Source organism: Oreochromis aureus, linkage group 13 (assembly GCF_013358895.1).
Source record: "Oreochromis aureus strain Israel breed Guangdong linkage group 13, ZZ_aureus, whole genome shotgun sequence".
Lineage (NCBI taxonomy): Eukaryota > Metazoa > Chordata > Actinopteri > Cichliformes > Cichlidae > Oreochromis > Oreochromis aureus.
The window spans coordinates 18,272,605-18,294,172 of NC_052954.1; the positions used below are offsets into that span (position 1 = coordinate 18,272,605).

Below are 21,568 nucleotides of genomic sequence, written 5' to 3' on the forward strand. Positions count from 1 at the left end.
TGTCTTGACGATGTCAAACAGTGGTTGTCATTAAATTTTTTAAAGCTAAATGAAAATAAAACTGAGGTTGTCATTTTTGGCAACTTTAATCATATCGACAGCACTCTGGGCGCCCTTCCCTTGTATTGTAAAACACATGTAAAAAACCTCGGTGTCTACATTGATTGTTCTTTTAAATTGAATAAGCAGGTGAGTGCAGTAGTTCAGTCCTGCTTTTTTCAGCTAAGACAGCTAGCCAAGGTAAAGCCATACCTCCCGGCTAACGTCTTTGAGCGTGTTATTCACCTTTTTCTTACTTGCAGATTAGACTACTGCAATTCATTGTATTATGGTCTAGATCAGGCCTCCATCTATTGTCTTCAGATGGTTCAAAATGCAGCTGCTCGCCTGCTAACTGGTACCAAACGGAGAGAGCACATAACCCCAGTTTTAGCTTCTTTACACTGGCTTCCTGTCTCCTACAGGATCCAATTTAAAGTTTTACTTTTGTTTTTTTTAGTCACTTAATGCCCGAGCCCCTGCTTACCTGTCTGAGCTCCTCTCTGCCTATGCTCCAGGAAAAACCATGAGGTCTAGCTCAAAATTAATGCTGTCCATCCCACGGACTTATCTCAAATCCCGTGGTGATAGATCCTTCTCTGTGGCAGGTCCCAGACTCTGGAATAGTCTCCCCTTAAATATTAGATCTGCACAAACACTTGAGCAATTTAAATCATTACTAAAGACACATTTTTCTGCCCTGGCTTTTAACACACTATGATCCAAGCATTTTGGTCTTATTTGAATTAGTTTTAGTTATTGTTTTAATTCTTTTATTGTCCTATTATTGTTTTTTATTGTTATTATTGTATTACATTGTTGCTTTTTAATGCCATTTTTATATTGTTAAGCACTTTGTGCAGCATCGGCTGTTTGAAATGTGCTATATAAATAAATTTGACCTTGACCTTTCCTTTCTTCTAATTGGCTGCCCTTCTCAAACAGAAACTTTGAACAGCACTTGGGAGGAGCAGCTGAGTGCCTGGGATATCTGCTGTCAGTGACATCATACAGATCCAAGAGTAGAAAAAATGTTTGAAACCAAGCTTTTAGAGCAGTCTGAAACCAGAGCTTTTGGACCACAGGGATTACTTGAATACACTCTGGCCGATTTTACTGTGAACTTGTACCTTAAAACCCAGAAAACATTCGGAAAGATGCTGAAACTCTCTGTAGAGATGAGGACAAAGTGCGCTTTGGTTTATCACATTAAATCTCCTCATTTTACCCAGCCAAATACAGTTCAGTGTAGGGTTAGCATTTGCTAAACAGGTATCAATCAAAAAATGAAATATTAAATAGGACTTTGTATTCTGAAAACGACCTTCTAACACAGGTGGTGAGTTGTGTTTTGGGACAGATAATGAAGGAAGGAGACAGCTGGGCTGAGACAGGGAGGACTGGAGGACAAAAATGCAGTGGAGATAGCAGATCTGTAATGGATACAGTGGAAAGAAGAGAGGAAGACAGCTGCTGCTGCCTTGACCACATAGTATTATCACCCCAAATATCTTACAAGTGCTGCCATTTACTGTTCTTTAGCTGATAGAAATGATAAGGGGTTAATGTCAGGATCGAGTGTTGTGTGACTGCTTTTGAAGAACAACAAACACAAAAAAGTGCATAATAATCTCTGCATTAGCTATATTAGGTGTGGGAAAAAAGCGAATTGCGAAGAAAATTGTGTTTTCTGGACAAGACAATTTGATTAGCAGCACCTTCAGTGCCTTATGTGAGACACTTGACTACAGTATGGAACAGCATGAGCTCAGCCGCAAATTTCTAACCTCTTGACCCCCTCATCTCTTCCTCTACTCCTTCTAACCCCTGTGTCACATTCTCCAACTGCTATCCTTCTCCAAATCTAGTCCCTAAACAGAAGCAGCAAAGAGGCCAAGACCCCTATTTCCATAAATGTGCTTGCATCTGTGTGACAAAATGAGCACACTCTAATCTGAGCCCACACCTTGTCAGTCCACTGATCAGCATTCACAGCTCCTATGAAAAGAAAGAAGAAAAGAAACAGAAGGGAGAAAGAACAACACAAAAAGGGAGGGCAAGAAAGAACAAGAGCGGGTAGTAGGAGGAGTGGGGGATGCTTGAGTCAGCAAATACTGAAGGTCAGCGTTATCAGAGAAGGGTTTTGTCTGCAGAGGGTGTTTTATTTTTTGTTTTTTAGCGTGGTTCTTTACCTCAGTGTGTCATCCAGCGTCCTCCTCCTGGTGGTCTGGGGGAGAGAGGAAAATGGCAGAGAGCTTTCATCCCAGGACTTTGCTTCTTTCTGGGATTCTCTTCAGGTGGACCGTGGCCTGAGGAAAAACAAACAGTTAAGATGAACTAATCTGACCAGTTGTGTCCGTCAGGTAAGAGTGAACTGAAACAGTAAAGGCCAAACATCTAAACTCTACAGTGTGGATTTGAATTTATCTAAAATGGCTAGCAAATCATTTCTGCTTAACAGAAATCCATATTAACATCCATGTGAAAACAAAAACACAGTCAGATATAGCAAGTATGATGACCTCACAGTGACCACAATCCTAACATGAAGCTGAAAATGCACTTTTTGATCAATAAAATCTACAATCCTTGATCTCTTCCTTCCTCCTTCTGTCTTTAAACAAGCCACTTTTGAGCTGTTCGTATAGTAACTTAAGTCTCACGCGTATGACAGTAGATGTTTTTTCTGCAAATACACAAATACTTATCTTTATACATCACGCTTTTATTGTGCAAAGGCTAAAAAATAATCATGAAATTTGTACAAATTGTAAATTAAACTGTCACCTTGTATTGTGGCTCTTACAGCTGGAGTTTTGCACAAGTTTCCTCAAACTAAATGTGGTTCCAATCTTTGGAAGCGACATGGAAAAATCCTCATTAAGGCTATAAAATGAAATGAAAAAGAGAAAGAAAACTTATCTATAAGCAGATAAAGAATATGTGTTTGCCCATAATATCAGCTCTGCTTCATCAGAATACCCTTGTGTGTAAATACCTTATCATAACTTCAAAGAGTAAATGTAGTGCCATTAGTACTACCACCCTCTGGTGTCCAGTAATATTAACTATAGCATTTTTCTTGTGGTTTGCAGTACATGCACATGGGAGGATTTTATCTTCCACACCCACCAAAAAAATGCTGCTTTGCTGGGGGGGTTTTATTTGTAATTTTCATAATCTTTCGATCGCACTATTTTTTCCTCTTTGCTTCTTTTCCACTATCTTCACTGGCAGCCGATGAGGTAATCAGTCAGCTTGTTACAGTCTGAAGCGATATGATACGACTATTGATTTTGGCCCCCATGTCCCAGTGGAGCAGGGGGTCAGTAATGCCACATCACCCGACCTCCAGGCCAGGATTCAGAGCGGCTTTCAGGAATCACAGACCAGTGCTGACCGGGCACTGACAGCCAGTGCCACCAACAGATAGACACAGACCATCAAATTGACAGATTTTCCTAGAACTACTGAGACCAGCCGGAGTTTGGTGTTTTTTCTGGTCAAACTTTAAACAACAAAAAGGACCGGAGCATCACACAGCTCACACATCAATCTAAAGCATATATGTCAAATTTTTTTAAAACATTTGTCCTTAATTGTTTGTGTAACTTTGTGTCCAACAGAATACAGACAAAGTCAGAAAAGAACAGAGATCATCATTGGCTTACAATGCAAATGCATTACGTTTTATATAAATCAATACAATCCATTTAATTCAATCAAATGACCACATAAAACACAATTATTGACTAATTTGGTCCCCATATGGCTCGCATGCAGCTGAAGCCCAAATAGCATCAATATGGAACAACAATGAAACAAAACCGGGTGTCCATCTGTGTCTGTTAACAGGAAAGCTCACAAATTTAGAACCAGATTTCAATGAAATACAGAGGTCAGTAAGGCTTTAAGCCAAGGTATGACTGATTAAAGTGGCAATCAGGGTCTGGGATTTCTGCCATTAGATGATTATTGTGCTCCAGGCCTGATTTGATGGACACGTGATTTGTAGCTGCTAACACCACGAAACAAATAGTAAAGGAAACGTTGTGAGGGAGAAGGTGCGAGAGACGGGGTGGGCCAAAGGCATCTAGCATGTTAAATTTATTCACCCTCTTTAAGCTTCACAGATAAATGAAGAGTGAGCGCAAGCAGTGTCCCATAAGGCCAGCTCACAACCAAATACAAGAATTTTTTTTTTTAGAAACACTAATGTGCAAATACATCAATATACTCATAGATTTATAGATCTAACCCTGGTCTGCCTGTCTTTTAATTGTCATAAAACCCACTGCAAGGCAATAAAACATGACCTGTGATGTTATAATGATCTCTGCAGTGGTTTAAAGGCTTCAACACACACATACACGCACAGGCATAAAAACTTGCTTCGATGCTCTCTGTCTAATCAGGCGATGAGATCTCACCCAGTATGATGGGCTGATGTAAACCCATGGGTGCAGATTAGATAGAGATTATTCATCCTTTAGATCACTGCTAGACAGATTACATCGCAATTCCAGCATATGTCCTCACTGCAGGGATGACACTGTATGTCAGGACAATGACACTGTGACTGAGGCTCCTCCACGGTGCTGCAGTATTAACTTCAGCTGAGGGTGGCGGTAAGGTCATGCAGCTTGTGTGTGCGCTTGGCTGCCTTAGGCTCACTTTGTAAATCAAAGCAATCCTTATGTTAGTAGTAGTTTTCGGTTACTGGAGAGATGCAGTATGGTGTGCTATTGAGGGAGGAGCGAAGGAGGGTGAAGGGGAAAGTCGCTACCGTCACCCAGAAGGCGCGGCTAAATCTGTGCCAAGGTGACTCTTGCACAATGAAGCAAGAGCGACAGAGAAGTGTTCAGTTCGGTCCATTAATACACGTACTGGATGTATCTAAGCGTAGTAATGGGAGAAATTTGTCACTGTATACATCACTGTATAATACAATATCAGCAATTATTCTCTAGTGTGTTTGGTCAATGTAAAAAAAGTCAGGTAATCATGAAAAGTTGACCATTATCAGATTCCCAAGTTAAATGGGAAATCTGAAAATTAAAAAAAAAAAAATGGGAAAAAAGAAGGACCTTATGGTGCATTTCATCTGAGGTCGGAATTTTTTAACTGGAACGCCCCCTCAAGCCGGACTTCCAAAATCAGACAGTGAGAGCAGCCCCACCAACCCTAACACAATCCACGATTGCGTCAGTGCATGTAAACAGCAGTAAAACCGTAAAATGTGTGACCAGCTAAATAAGTCAGGGTCTATCCACGAACGTGTGGCAATGGTGGTTTTAAGTGCTAAAAAACAAACAAACAACAAGTCATTCCACTGAATTGATAATGATGCATGAATATTTTTTGTTTTTGTTTTGTTTTGTTTTTGGCAGCTGGATAGTGTAGTGGTAAGACTACACACCTTCGGAGCGGGAGTCACAAGTTCGATTCCCACCCGGTATCCAGTAAGGGTCCTGGCTAGACCCCTCATGCTAAAAACAAAGCCCTGGAATGGTGCGGCTATGTCTGCAGCCTGTCCGCAGCTCGGACACAAGAGTTTCACTACATGTTGTACTCTGTATAATTGTGTACGTGACAAATAAAGGTTGTTTGACTCTATCTTGCTAAAGAGCGAAACTAATCTTGTTTTTCCGACTTCACTACTGGAACACACACAACTCAGGAGTGACATCACTTCCTCCTCAGTCATCCAACTTCTGAGGTAAATAGAAAGCAGCATTATAGGTTCCTTATACTTTTCTGATGACCTGCAGGATGGAAAATACAAGAATCCAAGAATAAGCTAAACTGCAAAAGTGAGAGAATGCACACCTTTGATACTAGCTGCCAGCTCCCTGTTAGAACCTTTGCGTTTTTTCCAAACATGCTGATTTGCATATCTCAGGTAATAACCTGTTGAATTCACAGCTACTCAGCCCCCCCACCCTACTGCACAGTGTACTCAGAAAGCATCCTGACCTAAACCGAGCATCAGCATGACCAACTGTGTTCTCCTTGTGTGAAAGCATAACCTCAGACAAAGGCTGCCTTAGGCTCACTTTGCCTAGGAGAAAATAACCCAACTTCTCACCTGACTTGATAGCGCAGTAAATACTTTCCTGGTGAGTTTCAGTTGCTATTTTTACCCAGTTTTTACTGCTTATCCAACTCTAGGTTGGAGGGTGGGTTGGAGCCTATGGAAGCTATGGTCAGGTGAGAGGCAAGGTACAAAGTGGACAGGTCGCCTGTCTGTCACAGACCTAACACATTAACTCACACTAATTTACAATCACTGAATAACCTAACAAACATGTCTTTACACTGTGCAGGAGAACATGCATGTTCAGTTTGCCCACACAGAGAATCCTCAGCCAACTGATTTCTTCATACCAAAGACCTTGTTGATGTGAGAAATGCTAATCGCTACAACACCACGCTCCCCGTTGTATGTATCTATTTATTTTTATAGCATAATAATAACAATTATGTTAATTATCCTCCCATTTAGAGCAAAATACACAGTAAATAAGGGTACAATTTAGGCTAGATTAACAGTTTGCTACTCTATTAGCACTCGGTGTTCTCAGTTTCACAGTTACCTCACTGATGTTTCGAAAAACCTTGAGGGTGATATCAAAAATACTGAACTCACAGCTTTAAAATGGGAGTCAAGAAACCAGTGGGTGATGTTCATCATATCAGCATTCAACTTCTATGCCCAAAACTCACAAATATTATGCACATATATTAATGGAATAAGAAGGCAACACTGTGAGGGGAAAGCAACCAGACAAGAACAGCTATTTTTGTTTAAACAAGCAGATTACACATCAGTTCAATAACACAAAGCTTTTTTTTTCAGTTTGAGCCACTGCTCATATTAACCATGCACTGTCTTTGTAAACTATTTCACGTTGGTTGAGACTGTTGTTCAGACAAAAAAGTGAATCTGAGTTAAAAAAAAAGAAAAAAAAAGAAAGAAAAAAATCATCATCATTTTTTATTTTAAAAGCATTTTTAAAATTTCAACTTCGCACCATTTTCTGAATTTTAATTTAATCCATCAATATCCAGGAAAATAAATACTGGCTGATAATGAAAGTGAACAACCGCTGCTACTTAAGTGCCCCAAAACACCTGAAAACATATAAGTGTAAACTACTTCTGCATAATGTGAAAAATCGGGACATGTGTCAAGCGTCTCGCATCCATTCTCACATTGCTCATCCTCGGATGCTCGTATTGAGTAATGGAGCTGGCGAGTGAGTCAACAGCACCTTTTCTGCACCAGAATAGAATCAATGGGAATCGTAAAGCACTTCCCAGGAAAAGAGCAGTCGGGTAATGCAGTTTCTATGTATCTTTCTTTCTATTTTCTCTGTCATTAGCCATATTGTACTCCGTGTCTGGCACTCTGGCGGTTGCGGCTGCCGTTTTCCCAAGAAAGTGGAAAGCTGCTTTGTTGCCATAATATGCCCTGTGTGATGCTTGGCCCACTTTCCATCTTGCTTTCATTGTGTAAGCACACATACATAAAACATGATTTGCTGCTTCAATTTCTGACTTTTATTCAGCTGGGATTTGGTGGCAGACAACATCAGAGCCATGAAAAGCAGAGCGGAGCAGTGACGAAATGCAGCTCTCCCTCTGATCCTCTGAGCGAGGAAGGAAAGAGAGAGAGAGGGAGACAGAGAGCTGGCTACGATACAAAGAACAAGGTTTAATCACTGACCTCTAGACTTACAACTAAAGACAAATGGCCATGATTAATGAGGCCCATTCATCTTACAGGTTAAGAAAAAAAAACCCAGCAGGGACTGTGTGTGCCCGTGATGCTCTCGAGCTTCAGTCCTGTTAGTTTGCACTTCACTTGTGAGTCCAAGGAGCTCAGATCAGGATCACTGTAGATCCAGCATTGTTCACTAGAGGGCAGCCTGCAATGATGTGAAATCTGGCATCTGCAATGATGGCTGCTCACACTCAGTCCTGAGTGGAACTTGTTCATAGCAACAAATAACAGAAGGAACAGATAATATAGTATAAAGTTATTTTATTATCTGCTGTGCAAAACTATTGCACTAGCTATTTAAATGATTATTTTAACCTTCATTTAGGTTTATTGCTTTTCCTATATTCAGCACTCTATGTGCATTGCTTTAAAAAGGTACATACGGCCACATTATTGAGACTTGTCACAAGGGGTTGCCACAGTTGGTAGCTCCACTTGGGAGACTTTTATGCAGGATTTCCTTCCTAATGCAACCCAAAAGGGAATTTGTGTTTTTGGCTGGAATTAATTCAGTTATTTTACTTTATTTAGCTGCTTATTCAGATATTTTGGGTCTTTTCTAGTTTACTGAGCTGCCTCATTGCACTGGGCCACTTTATTTTACTTATACTTGTTTGGGGGGTTTTCAGTTTCTGCTGCTATAACACAGAAATCCATTAATTTATCATCTATCTAAGCTAAGTCTTTCCCATACCAGAGATTGGCCCCCTCCAGTGGTGCATGAGAATAATTAGGGCGATTAAAAAAGTACAAATTCTCCGTTCATTTGACTTTTCTCTAACCTTTGCTTTTCTTATGAAATAATGCTTTGCACTGTGTAAACATGTCTTGTTGATGCCATGAAATGTTTATCCAGAGAACGTTGCTATCTATCATCTTGAAGCTGACAGACAGAAAACAGTAATTCAAATAGCCGCTTTTTACGACCAAGGTATGCAGAAGAGCAGCTCTGAATGCACAACACATTAAACCTTGAAGCAGATGGCCCACACCAGGTGTCACTTCTGTCAGCTAAGAACATGAAACTGAGGCTACAGTTCACACAGGCACCAAAATCATTCCATAAAAGACTGGAGAAATGTGGTCCGGCCTGATGGGTTTTGATTTCTGCTGTGAAATTCACATCTTAGGGTCTAAATTTAATGTAAACAGCATGAAAGCATGGACCCATCCTGCCTTGTATGAATGTTTAGGGTGGTAGTGGTGCAATGGTGTAGGGGATCTTTTCTTGGCACATTTTGGCCCCCTTAGAACCAGATGAACATTATTTAAACACCACAGCCTACATGAATATGATTGCTGATCTTGTCCATCCCTTTATTACCACCGCATGCCCATCTTCTGGCTGCTCAAATGGCCTCCACTATCACCAGATCTCAATGCAATAGAGCACCTTTGGGATGTGGTGGAACAGGGGATTGATAGCACAGATGTGCACATGACAAATATGCAGCAGTTGTGTGATGCTATCATGTCTGTATGAACTGAAATCACTGAGGAACGTTTCCAGTGTGTACCTAATAAAGTGGCCAGTAAGTGTATGACAAGACATCCAGTTTGGTTACTATGATAACCATGCACTCCTGTTTTTTGTGTAACCAAAATGATAAAATCTGTGAGTAGAAAAAAAATAAACAAAAAACAAATTTACAATATTTGAATGAAAGTATTTAGTTATGTCAGAGGGGAGTGACCTCATCAGTACTCTCCACCCTAAAGTGAAAGGTCTAATCGATGCACTCCAACTCTTCGACCCCTATCTCCACCCCTATAATGTTTCTAAGGATCTTAAGTCATCCTCCTCTGTGGCCAGATTAGATGAGATGACACGAGATTGCAGGGGATGGTTGCAGCAGCAGCAGCGGTGGGTAAAGTTTATCTCTGTAACCGAGCTCAAGAGCAGCAGCTGATGTGCGGACACAGCTGCACACAGTCAACCTCTTATTAAAATCTTGGCAGAACAAATGATGAGTTTGCATGTTCGCCGACAGCTGATGACTAATGAGGGTCTTCTGTGCAGAAACAATGCAACATGGGCAGGATGAGCAAAAGGTGACCACACAGAGGAAAATTAAGTGCGCAGGGGAAGATTAACAAATGAGAAACAATGACCGCAGGAAAAATTTTCCTTTTCCTTTTCAGTGCTTAAATCACAGCCGGAGCTAAAGGCTTTGTTTTGCTTTTGTCTGTTTCCAGCTCTATCAGCCCCACCACTGTTGTTGTAACAATTTGTCTGTCTGGAGGATATGGATCATCTCTCTTCATTCACACGCTTTTTCTCCTCTCTTATTATTCCCATCCTCCCTATCTTTAGCTTTTCTTTCATTATTTCAAACACAATTTTCACACAGATTCCACCTTTTTTGAAGCTCCTCAAAAACACAATCAAGCACCTGTCTAAAATGCTATAGTATGGGAGCTGCTGCTTCACACTGGTTTTCTATCATGTTTAAGCATCTTTTATTGACTGCACAACGAAAATGCATTATTAAGAAACAATAAAAGTTGTCATTTTTCTCAAATCAAGAGATTATTCTCTTGAAAAGTTCTTCCAGTACGTGCTAGCGTACATTGCAGGAGTGAAAGCACATGATCACTCTTCCGGCAGACGCCTGCACATGTGCACGTAGTGAATGCTGGTTTTATGTGTGTTCGTGAATGTGTACCCTCTGTCACAGTAAGTGTTATTGGAGCGGGGTTAGCCAGGGGGAAGGAACAGAAGAAACAAACGAGGTCCTGTGCAACCCCAAGACTGTTGCACGAATCATCCATAAACTTGTACAGTAGCTGGCCAGTTCTCACAGCATTCAGCCCACCAGTAATAACTTCCTATGCAACATGGCAGGTGCTCAAAATATATATTACTGACCAAATGTAATAAATATATTTATATATTTGCAACAGAGCCACAAAAGCAAGAACATAAAAGCAAAACTACCTCCAGTCAGAAATGCTACTGGAAATAACCAACATAAATAAATGTGTGGGTTTTTTTTTTTTTCAGAAATACTGCACTCCTGCATTTAATCAATTTAAATGAATGTGCATTTTTGCCTCTGTGTGTGTGTGCGTGTCTGTGCATTTGCCTGCAGCAGCAATGACATCAGACTCAGACCACAGTTAGACTGGGTCGAGTGAACATGCTTCTCCCTCTGAAACACATGCATTCACCTGCACGTGTACCTATAGCTGTACGTACGAAGGAGACCGCGGGAGGGAGGAAGTGAACAGATATGCAAATGTGATCTGGGAACAAAAAGGAGCTTGAAGAGATGGTGTGATTAACTTATTCCCAAGATTAAGAAGTGAAGGCAGGAGGAAATGTCAGAGGAACACAAAAAAAAGTCTCTGTGTGTGTTCTGAATCCTCTCAGAAGTGCAGCCTTTGTCGAAGAGCTGAGCTGAATAGTGTGCAGTTTTTGCCTATTTTCTGTCACACACCGTTTAACGAATATCTCCAGCACGTCAGTGCTTCATACACACACACACACGCTCAGATCTGCTGGTGTGTAATTTTCCTTTACTTCAGTGGCAGGTCAGTGTACCCATGTTCTCGTGACAGCCTGTGTTTACATCCTCGGGGTATATACAGAACTTATATATATAGTGCGTGTTTGTGCGTGGAGCTAATGGAGACTGACATGAGGGCTGACATGGACACTGAGCTGTGCTGCACTGGACCATGCGGTTTAACCCAACAGCAGGGATAAACTATAAATAGACTCTCTCATCCACCCCCAAAGCTCCCCTATTCCCCCTTTTTCTTCCTGTTTCCTCTTTTCCTTTTGCTTTATCTGCAGATCTTTATAACCGTCGCTGGTAATAAAGATTGTGTCTTCCATTTCCTTCTATTCCTGATGGTTGTCTCTCTCGCTATGTCTCTCCAACATCTCTCCCTGTTGTCCCTCCATTTGCAATCTCCAGCTGCCTCCTGTCTTTATGCATTTTTCTCTTGAAGAGGAAAAAAAAAAAGAACAGAGAATCAAAATACTGGAATAACAAAGAGGCCAACACCAATCGAATGGTCTCAGAAGAGAGGGAGAGCGTTTGGGGAGGGTGGGGAAAAGGGGGAGATATGCTAGTTAGGGGGCTGGGGGGTAGGGGAGATGGAGTTATGTAAGTGAGGCTAATCCCCTCCCAACCCTGCATAATAAATGAGACGGGATGACACTGGCCTCATTTCATCCGTTCATCCCTGCATCTGCCGCCACTAGCCTTCCAAACCGCTCCGTCTCCACCTTAATCTGTCTGTTTGATCTTTGACAGCAGACTAGGGCTTCATTCTAAACTCCACACACCAGCAAATCCTGCTATGTTGAAAGCTTGTATAATTGTATAAGCATCTTGTATAAATATCTTGTATAATAGCTCAACAGCAGTTACACAAGATATTTGAAGTTTTAATTGGGAAAATGGTGCCAGAAAAGAAAAATGGCATCAGTTCCTCCTCTTTTATTTTTCCCCCCCGATATCAAAGATAACATCAGATTTTTGAAAGCCTTCTTGCGTAACACAGGCCAATGCGGGACAGCAAGAATAGAATTTTTAAAAAAAACAAAAAACACACCAGATCCCCTGAAGTTTTTAGAGCGCCAATGATAACATGTCAAAGATTATGATACAATCCTTTGAAGTGCTGTCCTCCACAGCTTTCTCTTCTCAATCCGGACATCCTAATCTGCAAAGGCATGCTTCACAAGGGTCAACATGACCATTTTAAACATGCTATTAATGCTGAGATGCATATCAATTACATGACCCTGTGGCACAGGGTTGCTTCAGACTGTGTCACACACAGAAACCTAATCCCACCAACTGATTTATGATCTGCTGCTTTGAAGCGTAAAGTTTCACATTTGGGTGATCAAGATCTGGGCATTTTGAAACCCGATGTCCTCAAATTTAGGCAAGAGGGTCGAGTTGATTATGCAGTTCAGGGATACTAACATGGATGTTAATGTTGGCTAAAGAAAAAAAAAGGCTTAAAATAAAAATGCCTTACCAAAAAAAAAAATGAATTTCTGACTGCTTAGAGGCTGTCTTAGTGCAACCAAACACAAGAGACACCAAACAACTTGTCAATCACAAGATAGCCACCCTAACACCCTAAAACTGCCTGCATCATCTATTTTACTCTGAATGGGACTACCGTTTGCAAAATGAACACCATGCTGTATAGAGAAAGACCTGAAACTACTGATGAAGTCCATGAACTCATAGGAATTTATAACCTAACATCTTTTGGACCCATGCTTCAGACCTGGTGGCTATGTCCATCTTTTATATACAGACTGTGTTCACACGGACATAAAGGAAATAAACAAAGGACATGTAACTTTTCACGAGTTAAATGTTTCTGGTTTAATAGTTCAGTGTTGAGCAAGTTTTAAGGCTAATTATCACACTGCTTAGGACATTTTATCACTGAAATGGCAACCGATACTAAATTTACATATGCAGAAGCTCAAATATCAGAATAAAAATAGTGCATTAGTGCCCTAAACAGTTGAAGGATTGTTGCATTCTAATGCATTATTTATGCATCTGCACTGAATAAATACAACTTAACCATGTGGTCAATGTCGTTGCCAATATTTACACTCGTGTGTGGTGCTTTGCAATTTTACCACCAAAAGAGTCGTTCGCTGGGAAGCTTCTCCACTTGAGGTGATCAATTCTCTTCTAGACAGTTCAAAACAGAAAATAAGGCAGAAGATGACAGGAGATAAACCAGTGTATGGTTACATTTTTAGGGAGGTGCACGTCAGGTTATTGCATAGGTTATGGTGTAGGGTTTCACAGGAGTTTGTGGTTACAGTGTATCTGTGGCGCAGAGACCCTGCACCCACCATTACTCATGAGCAGAGTCGGTTAGACCTGTAGCTCCACCCAACACTGTCACAGTCACACATAATGGGGTACTTTTCTTCATCCCCACAGCAAGGTGAGCAAATCCATTACTAGAGGTCAGTAAAATCAAGAGGTTGTTAAAGTATCTTTTTATAGATAATTGTTTTTTAAAGAGTTCCCCAAAACAAATGCAAGAAGATATATTACATTTGAAGACATTTACATTCATTCATACGTAGTCCGCTTTTTATAAATTAAATTCTATTATCTTCTAAAATGAATTTTAAGCTTTTTTTTCCTTTACAACAGCAGAATTTCATACATGTACCTGAGAGTGCTGCATGAAATCATTGTCGGCTAAACCCCATTTTAATGCAATCAACTGGATCATTACTGATCTGTAGCACAGACTGTATATACAGATGTGGTGATGAAGAAATCTATGTTTATTTTATACAGTCTGTGATCAGTGGAGTATTTATAAGCAGGATTAGTACCAGGTAATTAACTCCTTTATAAGTACCATGGCTGTTATTTTAAGCAGTTTTTGAACTTTGTTAAACTTTTTAAAAGTTTTAATATGAAAAAACAGAAGCCCCCACCATGTAGGAAGGAGGTCCCTGGCACCAACAATGCCCTTTAATACACGTGTCCATATTTATGTTTCCAGATTGTTTGTATAGTGCACTTTCTATACTGTGCTCTTGGTACAGTTTTTATTTTTGCTGCTTTTTTCTTGCATTTTCCACTTGTGTGACTAATAAATGCAGTGTGTGTGTGTGTGTGTGTGTTTGTTTGTGCAACATTGGCATTTGTTTACTCAGATCCAAGGCAGGCCAAACCTCTGTGTTACAGCCATATCGATACAAAAGACACACATTCACAATATATGGGTACACAAGTCTGTTTTATTTCAAAGTGTTTCAAACTGTACAGCGTTTGCAGACCCAGTGTTCATCATCCCTGCATTTGGCACAGGTGAATTTCTGACATGTTGCACATTTAAACCTGCTGCGATTCCTGTTGCAGCTCTCTTGCACCTGGCACTGCGTTGTCTTTACAGTCCCTGGCACAGCAGCTGCAGCATCTTCAGCAGCCTGTGCAAATATTTCCTTGTGCTGCATGAATCGGCAACGAAGTTCCTGAGCTAGAAGACTCAGAAACAATCTTCTTTTGCCTGTCCACCCTGTACATGCGTTGTACAAAATGTAGGCATTCCCGCCGCCAGGTCCAGCATATTGTAGAAAACTGCTACTGGCCACCTGTGTGTTGCTGCTCTTACAGAATACATCCGTGCAAGTTGAGGAAGTTCACGCCGGATTTTATTCACCGTGTCCAGTAACGTTGTTTTGCGCTCCAGCAGTCTGTGCGACAGTGACAGTGAAGTAAAGAAATTGTCCGTTGACGCGTTTCTCCCATCATCCAAAAACGGCTCCATCAGGTTCATGACCACGTTCTCTGCCAGCCTCTCTCCCTTCTGATGACTGGGGTCCTTTCCCAAGTAAGGAGATGCACTGCAGACATATTTGGTGTCCAAATCCGTGGCCATCCAGAACTTGATCCCAAATTTGTCTGGCTTGGTTGCGATATACTGTGTGAATGGACAACGAACCTTGGTAGGGAACAGCTGTTCATCTATGGTCATGTGTTCTCCTGGAGTGAAACTCTTAGCACAGTTCTCGTTGAAGCGTGTCCAGATGTCGGAGATCGCCGCAAATTTGTCTGTTTTCACCCGTTCTGTCCGCGTGTCCTTGTCATCAAATCGAAGGTGTTGCATAATTGAAATGAATCTATCTCGGGGCATTGTCTCTTTGATTACTGGCACCAGAAATCTTTCTGACCAGCAATCCACAATGGCACCAACGGGACACATGATTGCTCTTACAAACAGGATTGAAATGAATGCCATCAGTTCATGAACTGACAAATTCCAGTCCGGCTCTGTTCTGCGGGCTTGACTGACCGTACACTCCCTGATGGTGTGCAGCATTCCCACGTCTAACAGGCAAAGGAAGCTTTGGAGCACACTTGTAATCTTACGCTGTTGGAAGATAAACAAATAGAGAATGGTAAATTTACATGAACCTCACTCTAAATGGGTTTATATAAATATCATATGTAATATGGCAATGACAAACCTTAGCAGACTCTGTGGGTCCAGCTTGTGCAGTGAAGCACGAGCAATTTGCTACTGCACTGGGCATTCCAATGTCCTCCTCAACCCACACAGTGCCGTCTTTTGCCGTGTGGCTCTGGCTGGGCTTCCCAGTACCACGGGGCCTCTTCCGTGGAGGCATGTTGGGTTCTTGTTCCGTCTCCTTTTCAGATTCTTCTGAGGAGGCGTCAGTGGCCTGCTGGACAAATGAAACTTCTCCTCCATCAGAATCTGCTGCGTCCATTTCCTGAAGCAAGGCCAAAGTCTTTTGCGCGGAGAGGTTCTTCCTGCGTGGCAGTGATACGGAGGCCATCCTGATGTGCATTCTCAGAAATGCGAAGAAGAAATGATTCTCCCTCCTGGTCGGTCTGCTTTTATGCACAGCACTGTGCTGTAGTCATGCAATGCCACTCCTACACATACACAAATCTCTCCTGGTTGGTGGAGGGTGTGTTTGCACAACAAAAGCAGGAGAACAAAGGAGCTGAAGGCCTGTGAAAATCTCAGCGGGGTGCTAGCACTGGAATTACTGAGCCTTTTTTTTCCTGGTGCAAGTCTCTACCACTACATTTACTAACCCTGCGCATATTTGTGTAAATTCCCCTGAACCTAACACCTCCTAGCACCCTGCTGAGATTTTCACAGGCCTTCAGCTCCATTGTTCTCCTGCTTATATTGTGCAAACACACCCTCCCCCAAACCCCAACCAGGAGAGGTTCAGGTCTTTCCTTCCAATCATTTCAAGACTCTACAACAAGTACCTGCAGCCTCCAACACACCATGGTAGTTTATATGTGCAATATTTTTCATATGCAATATTAGTTCTTGTCAATCCTTGTCACTACATTGTGTGCCTGTCCATAAAGATATATACACAGTGTTGTACATATAATTATATATCCACTCTGTACATAATATACATACAGTCTATTTATACATACATACATACACACATACATAATACACACACACCAATATTTTTCAATACACGTGTCCATATTTATGTTTCCAGATTGTTTGTATAGTGCACTTTCTATGCTGTGCTCTTGGTACAGTTTTTATTTTTATTATTATTTTTGCTGCGTTTGTCTTGCACTGTCCACTTTTCTGCAATGACAATGCAGATTTTCCACCTGTGGAACTAATAAAGACAGATTAGCTGCATTTGTGTTTGTGCAACATTTGTATTTGTTTACTCTGAGTCGCGAATTTCTGACACAGGTTAACCTGCTGCTATTCCTGTTTGTTTTGTTTGTTTGTTTGTTTGTTTGTTTGGTTTTTTTTGTCTGTCCCATTTGGTTCTTTAGCCGTCAGAATTGTTGTCTGAAGACCAACAAGGATACCAAATGGATTTATTTTGCCAAATGGATCATCATGGCATTGCCGTATTGGTCCATTTGATCAAACTTTGTTGTTATCATTTATTTTATTTTCAGTTGTTACAGATGGGACAGACATGACTGGGGGATAGGAAAGGGAGAAAGAAAGAGAGGAAGGAAAAGAAAAACAGAAGGAAAAGGGACAGTGAGAAAGGGCACTTATAAAGACAAAGAAAAAAAAATCTCCTGGATCACCTGTTGAGAGAAAAAGAAGAGAAGACAAGCAAAAAAAAACCAAACAAAAACTAAGCAACATACTAAACACAACACCATCACTTTAATCTAGCTAAGTGTGAACAGCAGTAAATACTAAATATTGAAAGTTGTTGTGCAGCACGCAGGACAGACAGCGCACAATGTGCTTTGAAGTAGCAGCTAAGAAAGGTGTAGTTTATGTCTCACGAACAGTGAACACCCGTGTGCACACCTGTGTGGATCAACAGCTTGTATACAAAGGTTTCCCCATGTAACGGTCTGCTAGAGAGGTGTGGAGGGCCATAGCCCGTCCCCCAGGGCATGAAGCAGGCATGGAGGAGATCCAGGCTCCAGACATCCAGAGGCCCCAGAGTGCTTGAGCCCAAGGAGTACCACCGGAGGGGCATCCGTGCCACCCTCCTGGGAAGGGCTGAGGAGATCCCCAGACGAGGGGGTCACCCAGTAGCCACGGAGCAGAAGCCAGAGGGGGCTGCACTGGCGTGCCCGCCGGCTCTGCCGGCAGCCAGCTGTGCCAGAGTGAACCGAGTTGCAGGCCCGAGGCCGGAGGCCGAGGCCCCTTTGCCCGGAAGAGGCCTGACCGGCGACAGGCACCAGGCCCCGCCAAGTAGCCACCGGGAGTGAGCTGGTGCATACCTGAGCGCCCAGCCCGGACACCAAGAACCACCAATGCACCAACCCCTGAGGGCATCAGTTACCAGCAGGGAGTGTGGTGAGGGGAGATAGGCCTCCACACTTGGAGGGCCTGGGAGTACCCAGGAGGTGGAGTCTAAGACCCGACCTGACATATAGACACAGACAAACAGGCACACACAGACATAAACATGCTTTCCCACCCTCATGCACACATATACAAACACTCAGCACTCACCCAACGTAGGGATAGACATACATGGACATGTACACACAATCATACTCCCCAAACATACTCTATGCCCCGGGTCCAGGTACCCTCGCCCCAGAGGGGAAACGGCACCCAGACCCAAGAGATGTGACCCTTTCCCCCGGGGTGGAGGCAAGCAGACCGCCCCAGGCTCCGCAGCAGCAGGGAGGCCAATCGGACAGCCAACACCTCCTCCCAGCCCCCCGCCCCGATGGCTAGTAGAGAACGGGGGTGTGTGAAGACCCCATACCTCCCTCCTCCCGCTCATGTGTAGTGTTGCTGCGTGTTGTTCTAAAGTGCATTTAAAACAAGGGAGGGCATGGTGCTGCTGCCAGAGAGCAGCAGGTGTTAGCACGGCCCCTCCTGAGAACCCTCAATGTCTACATGGATTTAAAATTGAGAGGTGGGCACCGGCGCCAGAGTGCTGCGATTCCTGTTGCAGCTGTCTTGCACCTGGCACTGCCTGGTGCAAGACACTTCTAAGCACTGAAGTGGAGAATACCTCTCGCTGTGTAGTGTCTTTTGCAAGTTGAGGAAGTTCTCGCCGGACTTTATTCACCGTGCCCAGTAACATTGTTTTGCACTGCATGAAGACATATTTGATCTCCAAATCCGTGGCCATCCAGAACTTGATCCCAAATTTGTCTGGCTTGGTTGCGATATACTGTGTGAATGGACAACGAACCTTGGTAGGGAACAGCTGATCATCTATGGTCATGTGTTCTCCTGGAGTGAAACTCTTAGCACAGTTCTCGTTGAAGCGTGTCCAGATGTCGGAGATCGCCGCAAATTTGTCTGTTTTCACCCGTTCTGCCCGCGTGTCCCTGTCATCAAATCGAAGGTGTTGCATAATTGAAATGAATCTATCTTGGGGCATTGTCTCTTGGATTACTGGCACCAGAAATCTTTCTGATCAGCAATCCACAATGGCACCAACAGGACACATGATTGCTCTTACAAACAGAACTGAAATGAATGCCATCAGTTCATGAACTGACAAATTCCAGTCCTGCTCTGTTCTGTGGGCTTGATTGACTGTACACTCCCTGGTGGGGAGTAATTAAAATAATTAGAGAATGGTAAATTTACATGAAGCTCACTGTAAATGGGTTTATATAAATATTGTATGTAATATGGCAATGACATATGGCGCCGCATATGGATGCCCTGGTGCTTCAGTGCGTTACTTCTGTTTTGTTTTTGTGCATAACTTGTGTGTCTAAGCACTCCTCTGGATATTCTTACACCAGAGAAGAGCTTTTTAACTACAGGACTACAACACCTGTGGATTTACTTCCAATATTTGTCGCATCTGCGGCAGATTTACAGCAGACTTTGACCAGGAAAGTGAGACGCCGAAGGAGAGGAAAGCGAGCCGGCGCACTCGTGCGTCTGCGAACTGCTCTTCCTGGGATCTTCCTTTCCAACGTACGCTCACTCAGGAATAAGATGGACGAGCTGCCCCTGATGAGAAGCATGAACAGAGACTTTGCCTCCTCCTGTGTCTTATGTTTTACGGAGTCGTGGCTCTGTGAGGACATCCCGGACTGCGCGCTCAAGCTGGAGGGTTTTCATCTGCTGCGCGCGGACCGGCAGGCCTCTCTCTCTGGCAAGACCACAGGTGGAGGTGTCTGCTTCTACATTAATAGTGGCTGGTGCACAGATGTAACAGTGATTGCTCAGCACTGCTCTTCCTCTCTGGAATACCTTTTTATTCACTGCAAACCGTTTTATTCTCCGCGGGAGTTTGCTTCATTCATCTTGGCCGCTGTTTACATCCCGCCAGATGCGGATGTGCAGGCAGCTCAGTGCGCACTCGCGGAGCAGATACTGCACATGCAGCGGACATTCCCGGACTCTCTCATTATTGCTCTTGGGGACTTTAACAAAGTCAATCTGAGCCAAGAGCTTCCCAAATACAAGCAGTATATTAAATACCCGACCATAGAGGAGAGGACATTGGACCATTGTTACAGCACGATCAGCGGGGCCTATCGTGCGGTGCTCCGCGCTTCACTCGGACTTTCTGACCATGTCATGGTCCACCTGATCCCCGCGTACAGACAGAGGCTGAAGCTCTCCAAACCTGTCGTGAGGACTAAAAAACTGTGGAGCAACAAGGCTGTGGAGGAGCTTCACACGTGTTTGGAGTCTACAGACTGGGACACAATGAAGGCTGCTTCTAACAGCTGGGATGAGTTTACGGACACTGTCACCTCCTATGTCCACTTCTGCGAGGACAGCATTGTGCCATCATGCACCAGGGTGAGTTATAACAATGACAAACCCTGGTTTATTCCTAAACTCAAAAAGCTGTAGCTGGAAAAGAGAAAGGCGTTCAGAAGCGGAGACAGGGAGTGCTACAGAGAGGCCAAGTACAGGTTCACTAAAGAAGTGGACATTGCTAAACATCAGCACTCTGAGAAGATGCAGCAGCAGATCTCAGAGAATGACTCGCCCTCTGTGTGGAAAAGTTTTAGGAATATCACCAACTACAAGCCTAAAACCCCCCACTCCACTGATGACTTGCTCTTGGCCAACACCCTTAACGACTTTTACTGCCATTTTGACGACCCATCAAGCAGCCTTCACACCTTCAACGGCCCCAACAATAGAGACACTTTGGACACTCATTCCCCCACCTCTCCCCCCTCCATAGAGCCATCACCACCATCAAAAACTTCACCTACAACACCTCCCTCCACACCCCACACCAAGGAGGATTTCACACCACCTTCTCCCACCACAACTCTTCATATTCATGAAGCAGATGTGAGGAAGCAGTTTAAGAGTCTGAATGGTCGAAAAGCTCCTGGCCCAGACAGTGTGTCTCCTGCCACCCTCAGACACTGTGCAAACGAGCTGGCCCCAGTGTTTTCTGGCATTTTCAACTCCTCACTGCAGGCATGTCATGTGCCTGCCTGCTTCAAGTCCTCTACCATAGTCCCTGTCCCTGAGAAACCAAGAATTTATTTTTTATGTTTTTTGTTTTTTTAATTTTTGCTATTTTTACATGAACAGGCAGAAGAGAGAACATGCAAAGCTGGAGAGATCACATATGCCACTCATGCCATTATATTAACAACTATTGATTCTGTTTTCACACAATTTTTTATAAATTAAACAGACTTGTTTTTCCATATATTGTGAATGTGTGTCTTTCATATTTGCAGGTCAGTCAATGTGTGGGATATTTTGTATAGATACAGCAGGCATTTTTGAGGGTTGTAACACAGATTTTTCTCTTGCCTTGGATCGGAGCTA

General features: G+C 42.8%; 1 protein-coding gene across 2 annotated transcripts in view; it reads right to left on the reverse strand.

The window, feature by feature from the left end:
• The window catches only part of LOC116316608 (leucine zipper putative tumor suppressor 2 homolog), a 56,360-nt gene that overhangs the window by 26,153 nt on the left and 8,639 nt on the right, over positions 1 to 21,568 (reverse strand). The window contains exons 1-2 of one of the 2 annotated variants that reach the window (XM_039621778.1): positions 2,827 to 2,905; positions 2,232 to 2,348 (exon numbers count right to left, since the gene is read on the reverse strand). The gene's annotated coding sequence lies outside the window, so the exon portion shown is untranslated. Of the gene's footprint in view, positions 1 to 2,231; positions 2,349 to 2,826; positions 2,906 to 21,568 lie in introns of those variants that run through there. The other variant, XM_031735204.2, reaches the window with a different exon arrangement.